This window comes from Micromesistius poutassou, assembly GCF_964030765.1.
Source record: "Micromesistius poutassou genome assembly, chromosome: 11".
In the NCBI taxonomy this organism is placed as follows: domain Eukaryota; kingdom Metazoa; phylum Chordata; class Actinopteri; order Gadiformes; family Gadidae; genus Micromesistius; species Micromesistius poutassou.
Window position 1 is genome coordinate 1,101,679 of NC_140281.1, and position 10,329 is coordinate 1,112,007.

Consider the following 10,329-nt stretch of genomic DNA (forward strand, 5'->3'; position numbering starts at 1 on the left):
CAGAGACGTGACGTCCAGGGACCTGACGCCCACAGACGGGCGCGTCCTTACGCCTCGTACCCACTGTACACGTCCGTCGACGGAAGAGAGTGGGCGTGTCCGACGCATGGGGTGAAACACGATCTGCGTATAACGTGCGTATAACGCGATCTGATTGGCCAACGGATCCGTCGCTGCCTGAAAAGTTAAACTTTTCTCAACTTTTGGACGCAAGAGACGGAGCCGATTTGACGGACGGACCCACAATGCATTTCGGGAGCGTCCCATGTAAAGTCAATGAGATCCGTCGACGGACGTGTACAGTGGGTACGAGGCGTTAGGGGTCTTTGGCGGCGGCGCCGGCAGCCCGGGCCGGGGACCTGTTGGGGGTCTTGGACGGGGACTTGGACGGGCTGCCGGGGGAGGGGTTGATTTTGATGTGGACGAAGAGGGAGGAGGGCGCCATGCTGGAGCCGTCCAGCTTGCGCAGGCGGACGTGGCGGTAGCCTGCGACGCCTCGTACCCACTGTACACGTCCGTCGACGGATCTCATTGACTTTGACATGGGACGCTCCCGAAATGCATTGTGGGTCCATCCGTCAAATCGGCTCCGTCTCTTGCGTCCAAAAGTTGAGAAAAGTTTAACTTTTCAGGCAGCGACGGATCCGTTGGCCAATCAGATCGCGTTATACGCACGTTATACGCAGATCGTGTTTCACCCCATGCGTCGGACACGCCCACTCTCTTCCGTCGACGGACGTGTACAGTGGGTACGAGGCGTGAGAAGCAGAGGGGAGAAGAGACGCAAGGGAACGACGCCCGCCGCCGTCAACACTGCTGCCAAGCTCACCGAGATCTCTCTGGAGACCGATCGAGACGGCCAGTTAACACGATAGTAGAATCATCTGATTCTACTGAGTCTGCGTGACAAATATCCAGATTCTCGATTGGGCTATTTATGTGTGCCTGACTGCAAGACAAGTTTCCCTTTTGGGACAATAAAGTTAAACTGAACTGAACTGAACTGGATTCTAAAATCTTTAATCTTTATATAATATTCAGGTTAAAAGATCTGTTCATCGCTTGATATGCGGACGCACCTACAGCTGTAGGAATGGTAGAAAAAGCAGGCACAACTCGGCGATGTTTGAGATACATTTGCATGAAGCCCCCTTGCTCTATATTGGTGGACGAGATTGTAAACGCTTCTGTGAACAAGGTGACTGAGATATAGCTCTTTCCATTAAGCATACCAACTGATACATATAGCATACATTTGATGAACTATAGTATATTATCCATCGGTAATTCTAACACACACACGTTCACACATCTATGAAATCTTACACTAATAATTACGCTACGACACACTCTCTCTCTCTCTTTCTCTCTCGCTCTCTCTCTCCCACACCCACCCACCCACCCACACACCCACACACACACCCACCCACCCCCACACACACACACACACACACCTGTGCATAGGCTGGTGAAGGTGGATGGTGAACTGTCCCAGGAAGTCGTTCCTGGAGGTGTAGTCGTGGTCCTCCACCAGGAAGCGCACCAGAGCCAGCTCCGGGACGTGGACGGTGAAGTTAAAGGTGGAGTCTCAGCCTGGGGTTGAAGCCTGACAGACCAACCACAACAGAGCTCTGAGCTGATTGGATGAGATACAAACTCCACACGCTTCTACTGTAGTCCGTCAGGCTGCAAAGAATCTCAAGCACATTTCCTCAAAGCGTGCAAAGCTTTAGTTCAATCATGTCCACTAAATGCAAACCACATAGTCCCTCTTAAAGGTGACATATTACACCACCAGGTGTGAGTGTGATTAGCCGGTACAAGCCGGTTTGAAAATGTGCCTCTTCTGACATCACAAGTGGGTGTGTCCACCTAGATTTATGACAGATAGATGAGCAACGTTTGCTACGGTCCACTGGGTACTAGGCCGGTACACTGATCTGTCCAGTGCACATCGAGGTGACCACGCCCACCTGTGATGTCAGAAGCGGCACATTTTGAAAATGGCTTGTCCCCTTTGAAGAGGATAGATAGATAGATAATTGTAATAATCCTTTACAGGAAATTACAGTGTCACTGCAGCTTCAAGACAGACTATCACCACATATTTTCTCAGATAGCTTCCATACTTAAAAAGTTAAAATACAATCAATAAATAGTAAAATAAAGTGCAAAGTTAGTTTTGTGCATTGTAAAACCTAATAGCAGCCAGCTGGTATACTAGACTTCCTGTATCTCTCGGTTTTGCACATTGGTACAATCAGTCTCTGAACCTAAAGCTTTATAAAGTAAAGTAGTATAAAGTTTTTAAGTAAAGATTTATGCTGAATCATGTCTGCTAAATGCAAACATTAGTGCCTCTTAAAGGAAACTGTCACTGTGGGCTATTTTTTAGCCCACAATGGAGTGTGTCAGGGCAGAGTGGGGAATAAAATCACATCGACATCGATTTCGAGAAATTTCGCTTAGAAGTTGGACCATAGACGTTTTTAGTCCGGGACGTGAGTTTTCAAATCGTTCAATTTGAAACAATCGGGTGTCACCGGTCGAACCGTTACATAGCAACAGAGTTGATGTCGCCGACCGAGATTTGACCCCAACACACGCGTGTGAAGCGCGTGGAGAGCGTGGAGAGCGTGGCGATTCCCTTTGAGACACACCACACATCTCACTTCCCGGAAATGGCGAAAAACATTGTTTTTAGTTTGTTTTTGTTTGTTGTTGTTTTTTTTTAAGTGTTTACCGTTGTTGTCCACGCGGTTGGTCTCCTTCCTGTTGACGTCGCTGGGCACGCCGTGCGTCTCCACCCAGACCCGGGGGTCCACGATGGACGTGGGCTTTGTCCCACTCGGGCTTGGGCAGCTGCTGGGCTGAGATGATCTGAAATCACGTCAGCAGAAATGACTCCTTCAACGTGATTACGGTCGCCCCTTAATGACGACGCCAAACCGTGTACCCACGAATCTGTCTGGAACAAAGACCGTATATCCTGTAGTATTGTACACACTTACACAAATACAAACGCACACACACACACACACACACACACACACACACACACACACACACACACACACACACACACACACACACACACACACACACACACACACACACACACACACACACACACACGTTTACTATAACAGTGACTCCAACACCACCACTCGTGACGAGAGTGGCTCATAAACATTTACTACAAATATTCGGTCGGTGAAATCATATATATCATATCATATAAGGACACGCTATGTTGTCACCAGGCTAACATGATGCAGGCTCTCCTCTTTGTGTTTGTGTGCTGACGTGTTCCGACAGTTCTTACCCGGACGGTGACCAGGGCGGGCTGGTGACCCGGGCCCCGGCCCACGTTCTCCGGGTTGAAGGTGGCGTCCTTCTGACAGATGAACGGGGGCTTGAGGATGTATCCGCAGCCTCCGTTGGGCAGGAACCTGCCCTGGTTCAGATCCATCTGCTCTTCTGGCGTCTGGACGTTCAGCGCCACTGCACTGAAACACAGACAGACAGACCTGCCCTCAGCACGGACCGCTCAGCGCGTTCCCCTCCTTGCATGGGGTTTAGTTAGTCAGTAGCTTTGAGTTGCTCTTCGTACGCCATCTTCCTCGAATGTGTTTGTTGTTGCTGGTGACGTAAAGAGGTCAGCATGTGGCTGTATCACCACTAGTTGAAATGGGCACAGCGCCACCTGTCGTACCGGGGCATGACACGCTTCGGCCAATGAATCGGTTTACTCACCGCCATGTATACGCGGACAATTGCAGTTGTCCAATTGAGGAGCAATAGTCGAACTATGGCTTTAATCGGATTAAGCTGTGCATGTAAACGTACCGTAGTGATCCAGGGAGCCATCGAGTTCTCGTTAGTAGTAGTTGGTAGTGATCGCGTTCTCATTAGTTCGGTGTCTAGCAAATTAACCAAAGGCAAAAGAAAAGAGCACTCATGGTGCATAACGACGCCCTAAAAAACAGTAGTCAAACTAATCACCAGTGGAGGTGATAAAGATAAAAAAGTAAACGTGCCTTTTCCCCTTTTAATAGTCAATTAACTTTGAACTCATTTAGCATTTAATGAAGAGGACATATGGGGGAAAACACCGCCAAGGAGACCTTCGCGACTTCCCACGACAGCAGTTAAGGCGCCCACGCCCGGCGGACCCTGACGCCGGACGAGAGGGCTCCAGAGGGGCCAATTAAGCTGCTGATCAAATGCCCCACATGCACCATGCTCTCATCTGTGGAGCGGTTCAGGCTTGAGTTATGGCGTCGTCGGTCGCTCACCAATCTGGCACCCTCCGTTCCACATCTCCCGGGGGTTGTAGTTGGGAGGACTGCAGCCGCTGGCCGGAGGGGTAGATCCGGCTGAGCTGGTGGCTGTTGTGATGCACGAATTGCACACCTGGAGCAGGGAGGGAGGGGGGAGAAGTACAAGCGAAGAGGGGGTGAGATGGGGTACACTAGGAGGGAACGGTGCAGGTGATACTTAGACTGGGTACCCCCCCAGCCCGTTCTGCCGGCGATTTTCAATTCGCCCTGCAGACGGGTCTGGAGAGGAGCAATACATTTCTTTCTTGGAGGGTGGATGTATCGGTCATGAGCAGGGAGAGTCAGTGAACTGGCAGGAGAGACACTGGACCTCCAACACCGATGGACACGTAGATGAATACACAAGTAAGTAGTAATTAGTGCGGATCGGCTTTCATAAAGGAAGTGGCTCCGCACCGGAGACAGAAGATATTGTACATTTGTTGTGTGGAAAAAGTATTATGTCTGAATAACGCCCTTTCTCCTCAATGAATAAGGATTTAACCCTGTCTGACAAACGTGACAAAGTAAGCTACAATGACGCTAAAAGCATTGAAAAACAGATGCTAATTATGTGGGCAACATTCTATAACAGTGATTAACTGTTAGTCATTTTTTCTGTCAAACAAGTTGTGAATTTGTTTTAACATTAAAACAGGGGATGACTTACCCTGTGCTCAAAGTTATGTGGCGAGCTCCAGCGAGCGGTTTCCACTGTGTGTGTGTGTGTGTGTGTGTGTGTGTGTGTGTGTGTGTGTGTGTGTGTGTGTGTGTGTGTGTGTGTGTGTGTGTGTGTGTGTGTGTGTGTGTGTGTGTGTGTGTGTGTGTGTGTGTGTGTGTGTGTATACACTGAAACACTCGGAAGAATCACGTGAACGATTTTCATTGGTTATTGCGTTAAATCTTACCCAGATACAGATGTGCTATTTCCTGATTGGCTATTATGGCCCCTTTCTTTTTTCGTTTTTTCTTTTTCCCTTTTTTTTCATTGGCTGGTAAGTGACAGCCTCGAGTGAAGACTAAAGCAGGCAGGGAGATGCACTTTTGAATGCCGGTTCCAACAAGAGCGGCATTAGAATTTTACTGGGGCACTGGACACTTTTACTAAGGCACGTGCCCCAGTGAATAAGGTCTGGTGACGCCCCTGCGGCAGACCCATGCTCCTCCTCCTTTTTCACTCTGCGCACGCAGCGGGAGGTGTACACAGCCGCGGTGTCTGGAAGGAAAGATGACCCCCAATGATCTTTCCAGCAGCTCTCACCACTCTGTGTATGGCCTCCTTCTCTGCGCTGGTGCAGCCGGCAAACCACACCAGTAACCCATAGGTCAGCACACTCTCCACGGCACAGTGGTAGAAGTTGACCGTGAGTCTCTGGGGCAGTTTCGATTGTTTCGTTGTCTCAGTATTTGTACTATAAAGTTTAAGTTCGTTCTCTCTCTCTCTCTCTCTCTCTCTCTCTCTCTCTCTCTCTCTCTCTCTCTCTCTCTCTCTCTCTCTCTCTCTCTCTCTCTCTCTCTCTCTCTCTCTCTCACACACACACAGTCACACCTCCCACAGTACAGAGCGCGGTCCGCCAGCTCCCCCTGGTGGTGCAGACCGGTACTGCAGCCCCACTGGAGCCTCCCCAGCCTGCCCTGAGTGAGAGCTCCAGTGTTCTGATCTGAGGAGGTAAAGCAGGGTTCTGGAGCGCTGTGGTTCTGCTCTCGGCGGTACCACAAATACACCATCGATCTGAAACTCCCATCATCCTCTCTGTCTGTCTGTCTGTCTGTCTGTCTGTCTCTCTCTCTCTCTCTCTCTCTCTCTCTCTCTCTCTCTCTCTCTCTCTTATCCAATACTGTATAATATGATGATTGTATCATAAAGTTACATTATTAAAAAATGATATGAATCAGAGTGAATTGAAATGTTATCAAATATAGTATATGTTTAAAGTGCAGTTAATGAAAGTTAAAGTGGACTGAATGGGATCTGAAACATGTCTATATTAACTAGAACTAGCTGTTATTTCTTGTTTTATTCTCTCTTGGATGTAAAACAACAAACTGATATTATATTACTCCTATATATATATATATATATGAAACCACGTTGCTGTTGTTTGATTGTGTTCCTTCATGGAGCGGCCCTGAGCCAGGTCCTGACCTTTATTTTATTTTATTTTATATACATTTTTATATTTTTGTGGACAGTCCCCTTTGATTAACTGTACAGTAAAAGGAGCAGCTTTAGCCTATTTGGCTCATTTCCAGCTGTAGTCCCCGGCCAGTTGTCAATAGGCAACCTTTATAGACGACTCAAAACACAAATCAGAAACGGGGCTTTTATTGTCCGTGATCATCATTACATGGAGGTGAGTTTACACAAGAACGGACTTCGAGGATCCTAACAATGTCAATATTTAACCTATATAAACACAATGTAACACTGGCACTATTTCTTATTTCACTGGCACTAAGAGGATTCATCGATTGGAAATATGATTATTAAGCAATGGGCGTTTGTGTGTGGGGATCAGAAACATGTCTTTTACTGTCTGTTCTGTGTTCATCATTACATGGAGGTGAGTTTACACAAGAACGCATTTTTTTTGTCTGGTCAAACCACCGGTGAAGTGTGTGTGTGCACGCAGACGTCCAAGCGTGGATCCTCTCCGGTCGATTCAGCTTCCACTGTGGAGGCAAGACTGGAATGAGTCACTTTGTCACGTTTATCGGACAGGGTTAAATCCTTATTCATTAAAGGGAGGCAAATGCGTACATTTAGGCCGCACTTCCATGCTCCTCCTCCTCCGTCGTCGTGGGTGCGGTCCAGCGGCCAGCAGGTCCTCCTCTGGGTCCAGCAGGTCCTCCTCCGGGTCCAGACCTCTCTCCAGCAGGTCTTCCTCCAGGTCCAGCAGGTCCGGGTCCGGTCGCTCCAGGGTAGTGGACTCAGAACCTCTGGTCTCGTGGCGGGAGAGCAGAGCCATTCAGCCGCTGAGGGAAACCTTTCATTAGAGCGAGCGCTACGCAACAGGTGGTTCGGTCAGAACCAGACCGCTGATAATGGTTTAACTCTTCTTCTGACACAAATGTAGGCAGACTCTTAGAGAAATCAAATTTGGTTGGTCATTGGTTGACTTTATATATTGAAGATAATTTGGGAATTGTTTGCCTTCCATATCTTTGGGGGGCTTTTTGGTTACGTCTGTTTTACTGATCCTTTACTAGCCTGTCTGCTAACAACTGTGTTTAGGTGTGATCGGCTCCTCTGAAGCCTGCTTTCCACTTCCAACCTCTCCTCTCAGTACCGCAGCATCCCTGCGGAGGGCGCTGCTGCATCACTGCAGAAATTGGCTGCTGCATGTAAAGTGTAAAGTGTTTCTATATTTTTGTACATGACTAGTCTAAACATGACTCTGGCTAGTTAAGGTGCAGAAAAACGGACATAACCAAAAATGAACCCAAAGTTGAAGGTAAACCATTCCTAAATGGTCTTCAGTAGGCCTATGTAGAGTAAGCCAATGGGCGAGAGTAGTGGAAAAGTTGAATTAATTTTTCTGTTTGTAAAATGAATGATATAGGCCTACTCATAGGCCTACTATAGCTAATCCTATCGCTATTGCTGACCTATTTTTATTTTATTGTTAGACTTTTTAAATGCCCCGAAGCTCCGTTGAATTCAAAAATTAATCATTCAAAAAGTAAAAAAAACACACAAAAAAGTGTCCGATTTGTAATAAAACCGGACACTGTCTTGGCAAAGTAAAGTTTGTAACGTTATATTACGACACTGTAGACCATACAATACTTTTGGACAGATTAGAAAACTGGGTGGGGCTTTCAGGCACAGTCTTAAATTGGTTTAGGTCCTACCTACAAAATAGGAACTACTTTGTTTCAATTGGCGACTTTGTTTCAGAATCAACAAACGTGACATGTGGAGTCCCACAAGGTTCGATCTTAGCACCCTCTCTATTCAACATCTACATGCTCCCACTAGGGAAAATCATGCAAAATAACAATATTGACCATCACTGCTATGCTGATGACACGCAAATCTATGTATCTCTATCACCAAATGACTATCAGCCCATAGATCTGTTGTGCCAGTGCATTGATCAAGTCAAAGACTGGATGTGCCAAAATTTCCTTCAACTAAATGAGGACAAAACCGAGATAATTGTATTTGGTGCTAAAACCGAAAGGCTTAAAGTTACCCAACACCTTCACTCTCTGTCCCTGAAAACCTCAATCAAAGCCAGAAATCTAGGGGTTATCATGGATTCAGATTTACATTTCGACAGTCACATCAAATCAGTTACAAAATCTGCATATTATCACCTTAAAAACGTAGCAAGACTTAGAGGGCTCATGTCTACCGAAGACTTACAAACACTTGTACATGCCTTTATCACTAGCAAGCTTGATTACTGCAATGGTCTCCTTACAGGTCTCCCAAAAAAAACTCTAAGGCAACTACAGCTTGTTCAGAATGCTGCTGCTAGAGTTCTAACAAAGACCAAAAAAATTGAACATATTACACCAATTCTTGGTGTAATATTCTATAAATCCCTACATGGTTTAGGGCCAAAATATTTAACTGATATGCTTCCACTACATAAGCCTTCTAGGCCACTAAGATCCTCTGAGACCAATCTATTAATTATCCCCAGAGTCAACACGAAACATGGGGAAGCAGGATTTAGTTACTATGCAACAAATAGCTGGAATAAACTCCCTGAGGATTTAAGACTTGCCCCAACTCTGACAGCTTTTAAAACAAGACTGAAGACTTTTATGTTTGCTTTAGCTTTCTGCTAAATCTTAAATCTACAATGCTTCTATTTTTTATTTTTATTTTTTTAGTAACTTTGCCTTTATTTTCTGACTTTCTAAAATGCATTTTTTTAACTCTGCCTTTCTAAAATGTTTTTTTTTTTTTTTAACTTTGCCTTTATTCTCTATCCATTTTACTTATTTTTTTATTTATTTTATTTATCTATTATTTTCTTTTATTGTATGACAATGTTTATATGTGAAGCACTTTGAGTCTGCCTTGTGTATGAAACATGCTATATAAATAAAGTTGCCTTGCCTTGCCTTATATAGGCTATAATGTTTGATTTTTACACTGATCGTTTTAGACATGGATGATCCACTCATAGTTGCTGCGTATTATATGTATATGTCTACATATTGCTTCTCATGTTCAGTCATCTACTGAATCCATCTTAATGCATTCCTCCACACTGTTCTACTGTCAATAATGTTCATAGCCTACTGCATCCATCAGTATTCCACCTGTGTACATTTTACTGATTTTTACTTTACTGCTTTTCTTTGTACTCTATGCTAAACTACATTTCGGTGTCTCAGTAGCCTACTTGTACAGTAGTGGAATAGTAATAGTAATAGTGTAAGCATTCTTGTTGTAATAAAAGTACGCTACTCACATGTCACAAGAAGTGTCCGCTTACTTGTCCTTACTTCACTTACTTCACACAGTAGCCTACTTATAGCAAAACTTGTAAGGTATTGCCTGCGGTTGGCTAGTCAGGCCAATCTGCAAGCCGGAGGAGCAGGAGCACATTATGGACAAATTTGCATGTTGCAACTATTGCAACTCATTTGTGGCTGAGGCGTGAGGCGGTGGTTGTGGCTGTGGAGGTTCCACAGGAGGTGGAAAATTATGTTACAGGGTGCAGCTGTTCTGATCATTTGTGGATGTTTTAGTGTACGGTAAGTGTAGACAAACATCTGTAGGACATTGCGTTAGCATCTTCACAACCTGCTCTATGCAGCTTTTTCTCACTTCACTTAGTTAGTTGTTAGTCGGAGCGAGTCACCGCTGGCGGTCACGAGTCACTACATAGGTTCACTAGTCGTCACTACCGTCGTTTTGCGCAGGGAGACCTCGACACACAGCTAGGAGGAGCTGGGAAGCGAACCACCAACCTGCCAGTCACCAGCCAGCCGCTCTACCTCCTGAGCTACTACCACTCCATGTTTTCAGTAAATAAATGTT

General features: G+C 45.8%; 1 pseudogene across 1 annotated transcript; it reads right to left on the reverse strand.

The window, feature by feature from the left end:
• Nucleotides 1–316: 316 nt before the first annotated feature.
• Nucleotides 317–7,291, reverse strand: LOC311355845 (1-phosphatidylinositol 4,5-bisphosphate phosphodiesterase delta-3-A-like; annotated as a pseudogene). The gene is made up of 7 exons: nucleotides 7,097–7,291; nucleotides 5,526–5,694; nucleotides 4,299–4,416; nucleotides 3,326–3,504; nucleotides 2,744–2,880; nucleotides 1,455–1,606; nucleotides 317–486 (listed from the first exon to the last, which is right to left on the reverse strand). The product of its transcript is annotated as a 1-phosphatidylinositol 4,5-bisphosphate phosphodiesterase delta-3-A-like (transcript).
• Nucleotides 7,292–10,329: the final 3,038 nt, after the last annotated feature.